The sequence below is a fragment of the Bos taurus genome, chromosome 10 (genome assembly GCF_002263795.3).
Source record: "Bos taurus isolate L1 Dominette 01449 registration number 42190680 breed Hereford chromosome 10, ARS-UCD2.0, whole genome shotgun sequence".
NCBI classification, from domain to species: domain Eukaryota; kingdom Metazoa; phylum Chordata; class Mammalia; order Artiodactyla; family Bovidae; genus Bos; species Bos taurus.
The window spans coordinates 98,586,870-98,601,933 of record NC_037337.1 but is presented as its reverse complement, the minus strand read 5'-3'; positions in this window follow the sequence as shown (position 1 = coordinate 98,601,933).

Sequence of the window (15,064 nt, the reverse complement as noted above, 5' to 3'; positions counted from 1 at the left end):
CATATTTTTATTTGTCACTTTCTCATTATTTGCAATGAAAAACCTGAAACTGATTTGTTGATTTGGGTCACAAGACTGTTGCATGGTCAGTCACTCTGGTTAGAGTAGTTAGAATGGGCAACAGTAGCTTGAGTATGCTGATTGGCCATAACTGGGCTGAGTGGCCATCCTGGGTACAAAATATTAATAATAAAGCAGGGAGATTTCCAAAAGAAAACAAGTGCTCTGTGTTTTAAATTTTAAAAAAAATGTGAAGCAGGAAAAAAACAATGACTTTCTACTGTATCTTCTCTCCTGCTCTTCCTCCTTCCTTGTAGAAGGGAAACACAATAAAAAGATGAAGATACAGGTGATTTCAGTTGTATTCTGCTTTGTGGCAGCCTTAAGTACTAGTGTAAAAAGAGAATTCTCATCAAACATGAGAAATGTACAGTTTATATTTGGAATAGAGTAGTACCTTACATACCATCGCTTATCATAATCTAGGCAGTGTACAAAAATATTTCACTTTTTCTTGCTTTTATTGGCTGACTTTTCTAGTTTTTCCCCAAACCATGAGAATATAGATTTACTTGATGCAAATATATGTCATCACAAAATAGTAACAAGCTATATCATTCTATAGAGAAAATGTGCAGTTATATATAAATATATACATAAGTAATACATGAATACTATGCTAATAAATGAGACTACTTTAGAAATATTCATTTTATCCCCATCTCATCCCAAAAGGGCTAAGTGTATACCATCTTCCATGAGAACCACTGGCCATTTTTTAGATCTGAATTCCATAAACATCATTGGGTAGTAAATTACAATATCTCCTAATGATAATAATTCCCTGTATTTCAGTAAAAATGTTTTTAACTCTTCTAAGTACATTCACTATACCTCATAAAACAACTAGTTTAAAGAAGGATTAGCAGAATATAGGGTTTCCAGAGCTGTGATTTAATAATCAAAACAAAGCCACTTCAGTGCTTGGCTGAGGGTAGATAAGTTGTGGGAAAAAGTGTTTTGGAAAGAACGTAATACAGACTAGGTTGTGCACATATCAATGTTTACTAAAAGCTGAATTAACTCAGTGAGTGACCCTGTTTGGTCAAAAGCAAGTCAAAATTTAAAGGCCCAGAAGTCAAGAAGAAAGGGCTAAGTCTCTGAGGTCAGAAAGTATAAAAATTAGTCGAGTCCCATAAATTTAGCTCAGGGTTTAATACCAGAGGATAACTTTTTTGTCTTCCTTTCTGGAAAGCTTCATCCTTTGAGATGGTGTGGATCTATGCATTTCTTAAAATCAGCAACAGTTGATTAAGGAATTGAGATTATGTCACACATAGCATTAGAGTTTTACCAGGCAAAATTTGGCTCAAATGTAGAAGCAGTGATGGAAGACAAGATGCAACAGAAAAGCATCAGACAAGTAAACAAAAGCAAGCAAACAAATACTAAATGGGAGGAATCCAGGTTAAAAAATTGGTGGTCATATTAGGCAAAATAACAGCAGGTTTTACGTATGGTTAGAACATAGTTGGGGTAGAAGATGCCAATCCTTTTTAGATGGGAGAGCAATTGAATGTATGTGAAAAATGTAAAATGGAGGTTAGAAACATAAAGAGATTTATTGGACCATGGAGTTGAAAGAAGGAATGCTAGAAAAACACATTTTATTGGGACTGTCATGACTACTTATACAAGTTTACTATATTACTTTGTTTTAAAAAGAAAGGGAAGGTTCAATCTCTGAAAAGTTGCAGTAGACATGATTTCCAATTTTTCCTGTGAAGATTACAAATAAAAACCCTGGATGTTACATGTGAAACAGACTTGTGGACACAGTGGGAGAAGTAGAAGGTGGGACAGATGTATATACTTATGGCTGATTCTTGTTGATGTATGGCAGAAACCAACACCATGCTGTAAGCAAGTATCCTCCAATTAAAAATAAATACATTAAAAAAGAAAAAGAAAAACTCTGTAAGGTGGAGACGAAAAGGCAGAAGAATATCTGAAGACTTGAGGAGCCAAGGAAGGACATGATGGGGAGTTATATTCCCCACACTCAGAACTGAAGTATCTGGCATCCTAAAATACTACTGAGTGAAGGTGAAAATGTTTCCCCAAAGCTTGCTCTCTCTAATCAAATGACCAGGGAAGAGGTAGCCTTAATAAATATCTTAGATGAAAATCATTCTGCTCTAACCAAACACCACAAAAATGTTTTTGTTTTTCCCTTCAATACCCACGTCAACAAAGACTGACCGAGAAGCCCAGATGCCCCACTAGGAAGCTGTAACATAGCCCTTCAACTTCCTCTTCTAGGTAGCATCAGAGAAGGCCAAGCAGGGAGCCACGGCTTTCTTTTCTACCAGAACGTAACGAGCCTCTACTCCTCTGCAGTGTCAATGGAGAACGCATGGGGAGCCTGAATTTTTATGCTGATTTGTCAGTGGTGAGACTTTTCCTTATCCTCTTCATTAGGGTGGTGTCACACGAGGCTTAATGAGCAGTCAAGATTTTGACCATCAGCCAGCAGTAGTAAGCTCCCCACCCATGATGTCAGTGTAAGCTATGTGGGCAAGAATATGAAACATTCGGTCCCTCCCACCCAGAGATTTAACATGGGAGCCCTTCCTAGTGGGACTCAGAACTCCTACCCCTACTCAGCAGTCACAGTGAGAGTGGAGAAACTGGACTTCCACCCACAACTGGCAAAAATTAGCAATGACTCCCTCCCTGGGGAACACTGTCAGGGAAAGCCAGCTAAAACATAAAGTTTACATGAGATCCAGTGTCTCAAAACATAGTACAAAAGAGTCCAAATTCTGATAGAAAAAAGCTAGCTATGTGAAGAGCCTCAAACTGAATGCAACATCATAGCAAGCTCAAACTAAATGAAAAAGACAATCAAGAAATAACAAAAATATGACAGAGATGCTAGTACTACCTGAAAAAACAACAACAAAAAACTCATGATAAAAGCATTCAACAAAATTCAACATCCATTCATGATTAAAAAAAAACACAAAACAACTCTCATCAAAGAGGGAACACATCTCGACATAATAAAGGCAATTTATGACAGATCCACAGCTAACTTTATACTCTCTGTTGAAAAGCTAAAAGCTCTTCCTCTAAAATTAGGAATAAGACAAGGATGCCCACTCTTGTCACTTCTATTTAACATAGTATTGGAAGTCCTAAGCATAGCGTTCAAGAAAGAAAAAGAAATAAAAGTCATCTCTATTGGAAGGCAAAAAGTAAAACTCACTATTTCCAGAAGACATGATTCTCTATAAAGCTCTAACGTCTCCAGTAAAATACCACTAGAACTAACAACTGAATTCATTAAAGTTGCAGGACACAAGATTAATATACAGAATTCTGTTACTCTTCTACACACTAATGATACAGAATCAGAAATAAAAATTAAGGAAACAATTTCATTTACAATCACATCAAAAAAGAATAAAATGCCTAGGAACAAACTTAACCAAGGAGGTGAAATACCTATATATTGAAAACTATGAAACATTGATGAAGGAAATTTGAAAATGATACAAAGACATGGAAAGAGATCTTTTGCTCTTGAACTGGAATAATTAATATTTTTAAAATAGCCATACTACCCAAAAACAGCATGATAGAGGCACAAACACAGATACATAGATCAATTAAATAGAAAAGAGAGCCTGGAAATAAACCCACACACTTAAGGGCAATTGACCTTTGACAAAGGCGGCAAGAAGATACAATGAGAAAAGTCAGCCTCTTTAATAAGTGCTGCTGGGAAAACTGGGCCACTACGTGTAAAAGAATGAGACTAAAAGCTTTCCTCCCACCAGACACAAAAATAAACTCAAAATGGATTGAAGGCCTAAATTTAAAGCCCAAAGCCATAAAACTCCTAGAAGAGAATACAGGCACAGCAATCTGGCATAAGGGCAAAAATAAACAAACAGGACCTAATTAAATTTAAAAGATTTTGCACAGCAAAGGAAACCTTTGACAAAAAATGAAAAGACAGCCTACTGAATTCAGGAAAAGATTTGTGACTGATATGACCAATAAGAGGTTAATATCTAAAATGTTAAAACAGTGCATATGACTTAATATTAAAAAAAAAAAATTAAAAGATTGGCAAAAGACCTGAACTGGTATTTTTCCAAGGAGACATACAGATGGCTAGCAGGCACATGAAAACATATTCAATATTGTTAATTATTTAGAGAAACGCAAATCAAAACCACAATGAGATATCACCTCACAATTGTTAGAATGGCCAGCATCCAAAAGTCTACAAGTAACAAATGTTTGAACGGATGTGGAAAAAAGGGAGCACTTGTACACTGTTGATGGGAAAGTAAATTGGTTCAGCCATATGCAAAACAATACAGAGGTTCCTCAAAAAAACAAAAATAGAACTAACCCATAATCCAGCAATTTCCTGCTGATAGATATCTGAAGAAAATGAAAACACTAATCTGAAAAGATACATACAACCCCAACGTTTATAGTAGCATTATTTACAACTAAGATATGGAAGCAACCTGCTGCTGCTGCTGCTGCTAAGTCGCGTCAGTCGTGTCCTACTCTGTGTGACCCCATAGACGGCAACAACCTAAGCATCCATTAACAGATGAACAGATAAATATGTGACATATATATTTATATGCATATGTATATATGTATACATACACACACTGAGCAACTGAACTAAACTGAACTGAACTGAATATAGCCTATCTAAGTGGTTACACACCTGTGATTTCATTTATGCAACATTTCTGAAATGACAAATTCATTTCAAAAAGTGTCAACCATTTTAATGGTTGCCAGGAGCTAAGGGAGATGGGACAAAGGTGGAAGATAAGTTGGTTAAGCTAAGAAAGGGAAACATGATTGAGTGTCATGATGGAATTATTCTATACCTTGGCTATATCAATGCTTGTATTCTGGCTTAGATATTGTATTATAGCTTTGCAATATATTACTATTGAGGAAAACTAGAACTCCATATATTATTTTTTATTACTCCATGTGAAACTACAATTTTCTCAAAGTAAAAAGTTTAACTAAAATAAGAAAGATGAAGGGGAAACTATGAAGATGTTTGTGTACTTGCAGATGTGCTTAATTTTCATGTGCATGAATAAGATACTGTAACAAGTACTTCAGCTTTGTATTTTCTGAGAATTCATGGTGTTTCTTAACCTCCATTGTTGACTTGTGTATTTTTACTGTAATGTTAGGTAAGTAGTACAAGCATAAACAAAGTGTCTCAACTGATTTACTTACAGCTTATAGGAAGCTGTAAAGTCAAAAGAATTTATAAATTAAGTGCTAACACAGCTAAACAAATAATAAAATCCAAATTAACATCATTCGTTTACGTGACAGATGATGTTCTTTTGTTGGCACTAAATCAGCGATTGCGATGTGAATGTGGCTCTGACTTCCGAAAGGGAATATATTTCACTTTATTTCAGAAAACTGTTACTTCTGCGCTCTGCGTGGTGTCTCAGGTTTTCTGCCAGTGCTCTCACTTTTAATGTAACACATAGCTTTTGTTCATGCAGTGTACTTTAGTCTTGCTTAAGCTCGTTTTGAATTTCTCATTTATATATTGTATGTGTCTCTGTTTCCTTTTTCTTAAGTCAGCATGAATGTTTGGGTAAGTCATTATTTTGTGCCAACGCTACCATACATACAAGTGTCTTGTCAGGTTCTGAAATTAGGTAGAGGCTGTGCAGATAATCTGAGACGTCATATTTGGTACTATTGATTTCTGGACCATCTTTTTAAGAAGCATTATCTTGTGCTTCGGTGAACTCAAAAGAACCTCACCAAATGTGTGTAGCTTTTAATTAGCTTTAGATTTCTTTGTTCATCTAATCAAAGGATGATAAAATTCTACTGCTAAAGAAAAAAAGAAAATAAATACAGTGTGAGTCAGTACAAACTCACTAAACTACACATATGATCTGCCAAAATGTGTGATGAATAGAAAACTATACAAATCCCAGAAGCAGAATGAGGCATTATTTGCTTTGTTTTAAATGCTAGGTTTTCTTCCAAAATTCATCTGTGTACATCACTGTAGGCTAAACAACTACTGAGAAAAATTTTGTTTTACAATCTACATAAATACCATTCTATAGAATTTCAGAAAAGTTTCTCCTAAAATTACTATATTTTGTTGCAGAGAATTCAACTTATTATTATTATTATTATTTTTTGACATATAGAAATTTTGGAAGCAAATTCTTTAAGACAATGAAACCATTTTCTACAATAGAAATTAGGCAATATATACTGAGTTAATGGTGAGTTCTTATATATATATGTTCTCATATTTGGCAGGAATCTTCAGTCAACCTATACTACTTCATCTTGTTAAAATAGGTATAACTGGAGGCAATTGAATCATAGTTAGAAAAGTCGCTGCATTTGAGGATTTGGTCTCTGCTGATTTTTTTTTATTATTATTAGTATATAACGTTTCTATAGGAAAAGTTACTTAAATACCACTCAGAAAAGGAGAACACCTTCATATTAAGAATAAAGTTGACTTCATAATTTTCTCCTTGATATTGAGAATAAGGCATTTTATTTAATTAATGTTAATAACATTAATATAAATTAATTTGTTATACATTAACATTTAAACAGTGCAGATATTCTTCTTGGTAGTGCTGTTGTGCTCAGTCGTGGCTGATTCTTTGTGACCTTGTGGACTGTAGCCCTCCAGGTTCCCCCTCCATGGGATTCTCCAGGCAGGAATACTGGAGTGGGTTGCCCTTTCCTTCTCCAGTTCTTCGTAGAGACTTGCTTCATTCATTGTCTGTATTTTATTTCTTCTTCTCCTGATCCTTGTTTTTTATTATTATTTTTTTTTTGGAAGATTTCACAGCTACACTTGCATGGCAACATACAAAGTTTATATTTGAAAACTGACTCTATGGAAACTAAATATTAACTGTGGACACTACAGAGCAATATGAGCAATCATCATCTGCTGCCTCGGGTATGACTACACTCTCATTTTCATGGGGAATACTTAAAACTATTTAATCAAAAGACAAATATGGTAAACACAAGATAGACTGAAAAAAATACATGAGAAAATCTTGAGGCAAGAAATGGCTAGGCATGCTCAAAACAAGAGAAATGCAAATCAAAACCACTCTGAGGTACCATTTCACGCCAGTCAGAATGGCTGCAATCCAAAAGTCTACAAGCAATAAATGCTGGAGAGGGTGTGGAGAAAAGGGAACCCTCTTACAATGTTGGTGGGAATGCAAACTAGTACAGCCACTATGGAGAACAGTGTGGAGACTCCTTAAAAAACTGGAAATAGAACTGCCTTATGATCCAGCAATCCCACTGCTGGACATACACACTGAGGAAACCAGAAGGGAAAGAGACACGTGTACCCCAATGTTCATCGAAGCACTGTTTATAATAGCCAGGACATGGAAGCAACCTAGATGTCCATCAGCAGATGAATGGATAAGAAAGCTGTGGTACATATACACAATGGAGTATTGCTCAGCCATTAAAAAGAATTCATTTGAATCCATTCTAATGAGATGGATGAAAATGGAGCCTATTATACAGAGTGAAGTAAGCCAGAAAGAAAAACACCAATACAGTATACTAACACATATATATGGAATTTAGAAAGATGGTAACAATAACCCTGTATACGAGACAGCAAAAGAGACAGTGATGTATAGAACAGTCTTATGGACTCTGTGGGAGAGGGAGAGGGTGGGAAGATTTGGGAGAATGGCATTGAAACATGTATAATATAATGTATGAAACAAGTTGCCAGTCCAGGTTCGTTGCACGATACTGGATGCTTGGGGCTGGTGCACTGGGATGACCCAGAGGGATGGTATGGGGAGGGAGGAGGGAGGAAGGTTCAGGATGGGGAACACATGTATACCTGTGGCGGATTCATTTCAATATTTGGAAAAATCAATACAATATTGTAAAGTTTAAAAATAATAAAAAAAAAAGAAACAACAACAAAAAAGGATGATTCTCCAAATGAACCAAGTAGAAAGTGGAATAACATGAAGTTGTAGAGTTGGCATATGGCCATAACATATAAGACTTTTAAGACATGGGAAGGAATTTTAATGTTACTCTAAATTGCAATAAAGTTATTGAAAGACAAACTATTGACATGTTGGAAATTTGTTTTCTTCATTGGAGACCTAGAAGACAATAAGAAAACAACTGGCAAGATCGACTAGAGGCTATAACAATAACCCAAGTTAACAGGTGATATTGGCTTGAATAGAGTGGTGGCAGGGAAAGAGAGGATGGGTGAATTTAAAATATTAAAAATATATTTGGAAATCTGGCTAAGGTCCTGTAGGTTGAATGTAGAGGGTGTTAGTTAAAAACTAAAAATGATGATGATAATGGCGACAATGGTTATGATGACGATGGTGACAATGGCTACGACGACGATGGTGACGATGGCTACGATGATGATGGTGACGATGGCTATGATGACGATGGTGACGATGGCTATGACGATGGTGACGATGGCTATGATGACGATGGTGACGATGGCTATGACAATGGTGACGATGGCTATGACGATGGTGACAATGGCTACGATGATGATGGTGACGATGGCTATGATGACGATGGTGACGATGGCTATGACGATGGTGACGATGGCTATGACGATGGTGACGATGGCTACGATGATGATGGTGACGATGGCTATGACGACGATGGTGATGATGGCTATGACGACGACGGTGATGATGGCTATGATGACAATGGCAGCAACACTGAAGGTGACATTGATGATGATGATGACAGGTAGTACTTATTTTCTCTAGGGAGAGCACTACGCACATTTTTAATAAGTTCATTTAGTCCTTATAATAAGCTCAACATAAAGGATTGCTATCACTTATTTCCATTTTGTAAGATTTTATTTCAATTTTGGAATGTTTCATAGCTTCATTTCCAGTGGAAAGAATGGAAACAGTGACAAGCTTTATTTTCTTGGGTTCCAAAATCACTGCAGATGGTGACTCTGCCATGAAATTAAAAGACACTTGCTCCTTGGAAGAAAGCCTATGACAAACCTAGACATATTAAAAAGCCTAGACATTACTTTGCTGACAAAGGTCCATCTAGTCAAAGCTATGGTTTTTCCCGTAGTCATGTATGAATGTGAGAGTTGGACTATAAAGAAAGCTGAGCACCGAAGAATTGATGCCTTTAAACTGTGGTGCTGGAGAAGACTCTTTAGAGTCCTTTAGACTGCAAGGAGATCCAACCAGTCCATCCTAAAAGAGACCAGTCCTGAGTATTTATTGGAAGGACTGATGCTGAGGCTGAAACTCTAATACTTTGGCTACCTAATGTGAAGAACTGACTCATTGGAAAAGACTCTGATTCTGGGAAAGATTGAAGGCAGGAGGAGAAGAGGACAACAGAGCAATGAGATGGTTGGATGGCATCACCGACTAATGGACATGAGTTTGAGAAACTCTACGAGTTGATGATGGACAGGGAAGCCTGATGTGCTGCAGTCCGTGGGGTCACAAACAGTCAGACATGACTGAGCGACTGAACTGAACTGAATTGATGGACTTGATGTTTCTGTATTCCCAAAATCCATATATTGAGTCTCTTATTCCCTATGTGAAAATATTTAGAAGTAGGGCCTTTGGGAGTAATTTGGTTATAAGAGTGAAGCTGTCACAAATGAGATCAGTGCTCATAAATAACAAGATTTGTGAAAGAGTTGATCTCTCTAAAGAGGTGACCTCTCTCCTTGCCTTGTGAGGACCATCATCTACACACTAGGAAGAAGGCTGACACCAGAACTTGACTGTGTTAGCACCCATATCTTGAACTTTCCAGACTCTGGAAACTGTACAAAATAAACTTTTGTTGTTTGAGCCACACCATCTATAGTATTTTGTTGTGCTCAGTTGCTAAGCTGTGTCCAACTCTTCATGACCCCACAGATTGAAGTCCATAAGGCTTCTTTGTCCATAGGGTTTCCCATCAAGAATACTGGAGCAGGTTGCCATTTCCTTCTCCAGGGAATCTTCCTGACCCAGGGATTGAACCCGTGTCTCCTATGACTGGTTCACTGGCAGGTGGATTCTTTACCACTCTGCCACCAAGGAAGCCCCTATGGTATTTTGTTAAAGCAGCCCAAACTGACTGACGCAAAAGAGGAAGCTGTGACGGACAGCAGTACAGAGTTACTATTCTGTACTGACTATTTGTGTCCCCCTCATATCCACACACTGAAACTGAACCCTCGATGTGATGGTGTTTAGGACTTCGGCCTTAGAAAGGTGATTGGATCATAACAGTGGAGCCCACATGCATGATTTTAGGGACTGTAAAAAAGAGGATCCAGAGAGCTCCATCATCCCTTCTGTTGTGTGAGGATACCTCAAAAAGATGACAGTCTATTAAGGATGAAATGGGCCTCATGTGAGTGCTCAGCCGCTGAGTCATGTCCGACTCTGCCACGCCACGGGCTGTAGACCACCAGACTCCTCTATCCATAGGGTTTCCCAGGCAAGACTATTGGAGTGTGTTGCCATTTCCTTCTCTAGAGTATCTTCCTCCTGACCCAGGGATGGGAACCTGCGTCTCCTGAGTCTCCTGCATTGGCAAGTGAATTCTGTACATCAGGTATCAAATCTGCTGGCACCTAGATCTTGGACTACTCAAACTCCAAACTTTGAAAAATAAAGTTCTGTTGATTACACCTCCCCCTACAGTGTATTGTATTTTGCTACAGCAGCCCAAGTGGGCTTAGGCACTCACCTATCAAACTATGACAGAGCCAAGATTTAAACCACAAATACCATGGTCTTGGTCATTGAATCTTATGGAGGTCTAAGTTTCATAGCTTGAGCAACCAAGCAGTGGTAAAGCCATCTAGAATGGTAGAGAAATCAAGGAATTAAAATGGAGGTGAAACGTTGAATCACAGGTGGTATTCTAGCTGAGAAAAGTCTGAAATTTCAACTTGATGGTTTGGCATGCAGAAGAGAGTTCTGATCAGCTGATTGCATATGATTCCTAAATTTATGTCTGAATGTATATGTGCTATTTAAAGTCATAGAAACGGGTGACACTACATGGTAGATATACAGCACAGGAATAAAAATTGTGTGTGTGTGTGTGTGTGTGTGTTAGTCATTCAGTCATGTCTGACTCTTTGCAACCCCATGAACTATGCCCCGCCAGACTTCTCTGTCCATGGAATTCTCCAGGCAAGAATACTGGAGTGGATTGCAATTCCCTTCTCCAGGGGATCTTCCCAACCCAGGGATCGAATTCTGGTCTCCTGCATTGCAGGCAGGTTCTTTACTGTATGAATGAATAAAAAATATGTGTGACTAAAATTGAGAAATATGCTTATTTAGAGGTAAAAATCTTCTGAAAAAAAGAAAAAAGGCTGAGCAAGAATGGCCAGTTTAGCAGACAGAAAACTGGAAAGTGAGTGTGTCAGAGGCCAAGATAAGAATGTTTTGAGAAATGGGAATTATGTTGAATGCTGACAAATAATTTTAGTAGACGGAAATACCTGAAGGATTTGGCAGCATGAAAGAAAGACGGAGGCAGCACCTTGATTGGAGTACGACTGAAGAGAGAATAATAGGTGAACATATGGAGACTGCCATATTTCCTTCAAGTTTAATTATTTCGTAGTAACAGAAAGTGGCTGGTAGGTGACCTGGGGAAGGAGTAGAGCCAGAGGATGTTGTAGTTTTACTTTTCTCTGTGGGAGACATTAGAGCACATTTTGTCTATGCACGAGATAAAAAGAAAACAAAGCAATAGCCACACAATCAGTTATTTATTCAGCCTCAACTCTGTGTCTTGCAGGATAGTAAGTGACTCAGAAAACGTGCCAGCTTCAAGCCCCACATCACTGTGGTGAGGCAAGCACATAACTCTTTTTCACAGACAAGATCCTAGAGAGAGCTGGGACCATTCACAGGTCGATGGTCACCCAGCAAATGAGAAATGGATGCGTATTGGTGATGTATGTGAATCCAGGACCTGTTTCCAGCAATGACAGACTTTTCACCATTCCTTTCAGACTCTCCTTAGCATTCTACAATCCAACTGATTTGCAGAGATTTGGTAGAACACCATGAATATCTGTTAACTCCAAACACTCTGCCAAGTTAAAATTCCATTTGCTGTCAAACAAAAAGTCAAGCCCAAGGATAATAAAGATGAAAATATACTAAAGACGACAGATGTTTATTGACTGCTTTATAAATGGGTTACGTCAATATATAATTTAGAGATATGTTCTCAATGGTATAATACAGAAAACGTCTTTAATGTCCAGTCTATTGAGTTCTGTGTTGTGATGAAATCTTTATTTTTATTTTCTTCCCATCCCCTCCATCCAGAGTTTCAGGATAAAGAGCTTCCTAAGAACAGGAAATGACACATCCCTTTAGGTGCCTCTGCACACTACAAAAAAATCTAAGATCATTTCCATTCTTAGCTGTTACTGCAGAGCTATTTTTAAAGGTTATTTCATGGAGCTGGCAAAGGAGGAATGATGATACAAAACAAATACAGCTAATTTCATAATTTTCACCACCAAAAGAGCTTTTAAGAAAATTCCATTTTACTGTCTTTCAAAATTTATTAATTTTTTTAAATTTTATTTTATTTTTAAACTTTACAAAATTGTATTAGTTTCCTCATCTTTATTTTTTTTTGTCTTTCAAAATTTAAAAGTCGTCTTCCTCTTAATCTTAGAACTAGGCAATGGCACCCCACTCCAGTACTCTTGCCTGGAAAATCCCATGGATGGAGGAGCCTGGTAGGCTGCAGTCCATGGGGTCGCTAAGAGTCGGACAAGACTCAGTGACTTCACTTTCACTTTTCCTTTTCATGCATTGGAGAAGGCAATGGCAACCCACTCCAGTGTTCTTGCCTGGAGAATCCCAGGGACGGGGGAGCCTGGTGGGCTGCCATCTATGGGGTCACACAGAGTTGGACACGACTGAAGTGACTTAGCGGTAGCATCAGGGTCCTTTTAATGCAATCACTCCTTATGACAAAAAAGTGTGCTTGTATGATTTTAAAAATGATATAATTCCTCTAACTCTGGTTGCTTTTAATAAGGCATTTTTGCTTTGTGTAATGTAGATTCTTTTTGTGGTCCTATAAATAACTGAAGGGGAAGGAGGTAGAGGATTCTTCTCAGTTCCTGTATTACATGAATCATCAGCAAGAAGTGTCGTCTTCCTTCGCGTCAGTGGATTGCACATATACAGTTCTGCCTCTGTAGGCAGTTTTCATAAGGTTCTCGTTGAAGATGTAAGAACTCTAGTGATGAAGGTATCCTTCAGATGATGCTGATTTGATGGAAGTCAAAAGCACCATCTATACTGGAAGAAAAGCAAATTTCTCACGGCTAAGATTTCAAGCTCACTTTCCACAGTTCGAAGCATAGTTAACTCTTAAGGACGCTGTTGTAGAGGTTCAGATCTTTGAACACACACTTACTGTTAACTCCAACTCTCTTTAGAGAAAGTAGGGTTCTCACATGTTTTAAACTAGAAGCCCAAACCAGCTCAAAGTGTCCCCATTGAATCAATAGGAAATCAAACATTTTCAAGGTCTTATGAGCCTGAAGGGGAACTTATACTTTGAATGTGGGATTTCCTTTTCTTAAGGAAGGATTTGAGTTTAGATTTTCAGGAGATCCATGGAGAAATCATATTGGTGGTTTAACTTAACAGAAGGGTGTACTTCAACTCTGTAACTGTATACCATCCTTAACTAACTTATTCACATTTCTGCTTTGGCCAAACTTTGAGAACCACGCTAAATCACAGAACCTAGAAGTCATGGTTTTATTCATAGTATATCCAAATTTGACTATAAACTACATAAAAGAAAAAAAATATAGTACAGTCATGAAGTCATCTCTATTATAAATGACTTGAGAAGTAGTTCAAAATACAAATTAATTTTACAAATATCAACTTTTAAAACATGTCTATAAAAGATAATCTTTGTGTATAGTTAACACTTTAGTTTTCTACATAAAATGCTATTTATTATGAATATTTCCTTTTCCATAAAAAGTGTTTTTCACAAATTTATTCTGAAAATATTAAGAAGCCTGTGCTAATTAACTCATTTATTTACTTCCTTCCATCTAAAATAGTTGGTTTCAACAGGATGTTAAAAAATGCATAGCAAAATTGTGTTCCCAGTGGATACTCAGTACTATAATTCACTAACTCACACTTTGATGGAATCTATAAGTGACTTGTTAGGACGAGAACTGGTGAATTTAGCTTGGAAAAAGAAATGACTCATTCCTTGCCTTTTCTTATATCTGCTCATACAAGTTTTATGGCAAAGTAAAAGCCTGGTATCTTTAATGTGCTCACGAAGAAATACACTTTGTCCTTTCCTAGGCTTTTTCAAGATTTAATATTCCCTTTGTGTAGAAATTAAAGCTGGTTGAGATGAAGTAGAACCAGAGCTATATCTCCACAATTTTATATCCTACATAGAGTTCTAAAGGTATATTTAATCGCTTTTCTTGTTCAAACCATACCATGCTTTTAGCTCACAAATGCATTTCTACCAGCTGTTGGAGAGAGAGCTGTTTGATGGGTTGGTTACCTCTCTTTTCATTTTTATTCCTGTTAAGTATGCAAAACCCCTGAGGGTTAAAAATACCTAAGGCATTTACATGTGCTTGATCATGAAATAAAAAGTGATGGAACAGAGAAAAAGATTTTATTTCCTGGAAAAGTAAATGATTCAGTGCTAATACAGTTAGAAACGGTACATAACTTATTACAGATGTTTAAAATGCAAGCAATTCAAGGGGACATCTCTAGAAAAGAATCCGCTGACAGGGTTGATCAGAAAAAATGGTCTTTGTACCATTTGACTGCTGATATTTTACTGTAAGATAAAATATTCTTCGGAGAAAAACACACAGGTGCACAGGTGCAGACACACACACACACACCAAACAACCTACTTTCATGTGAAAGAT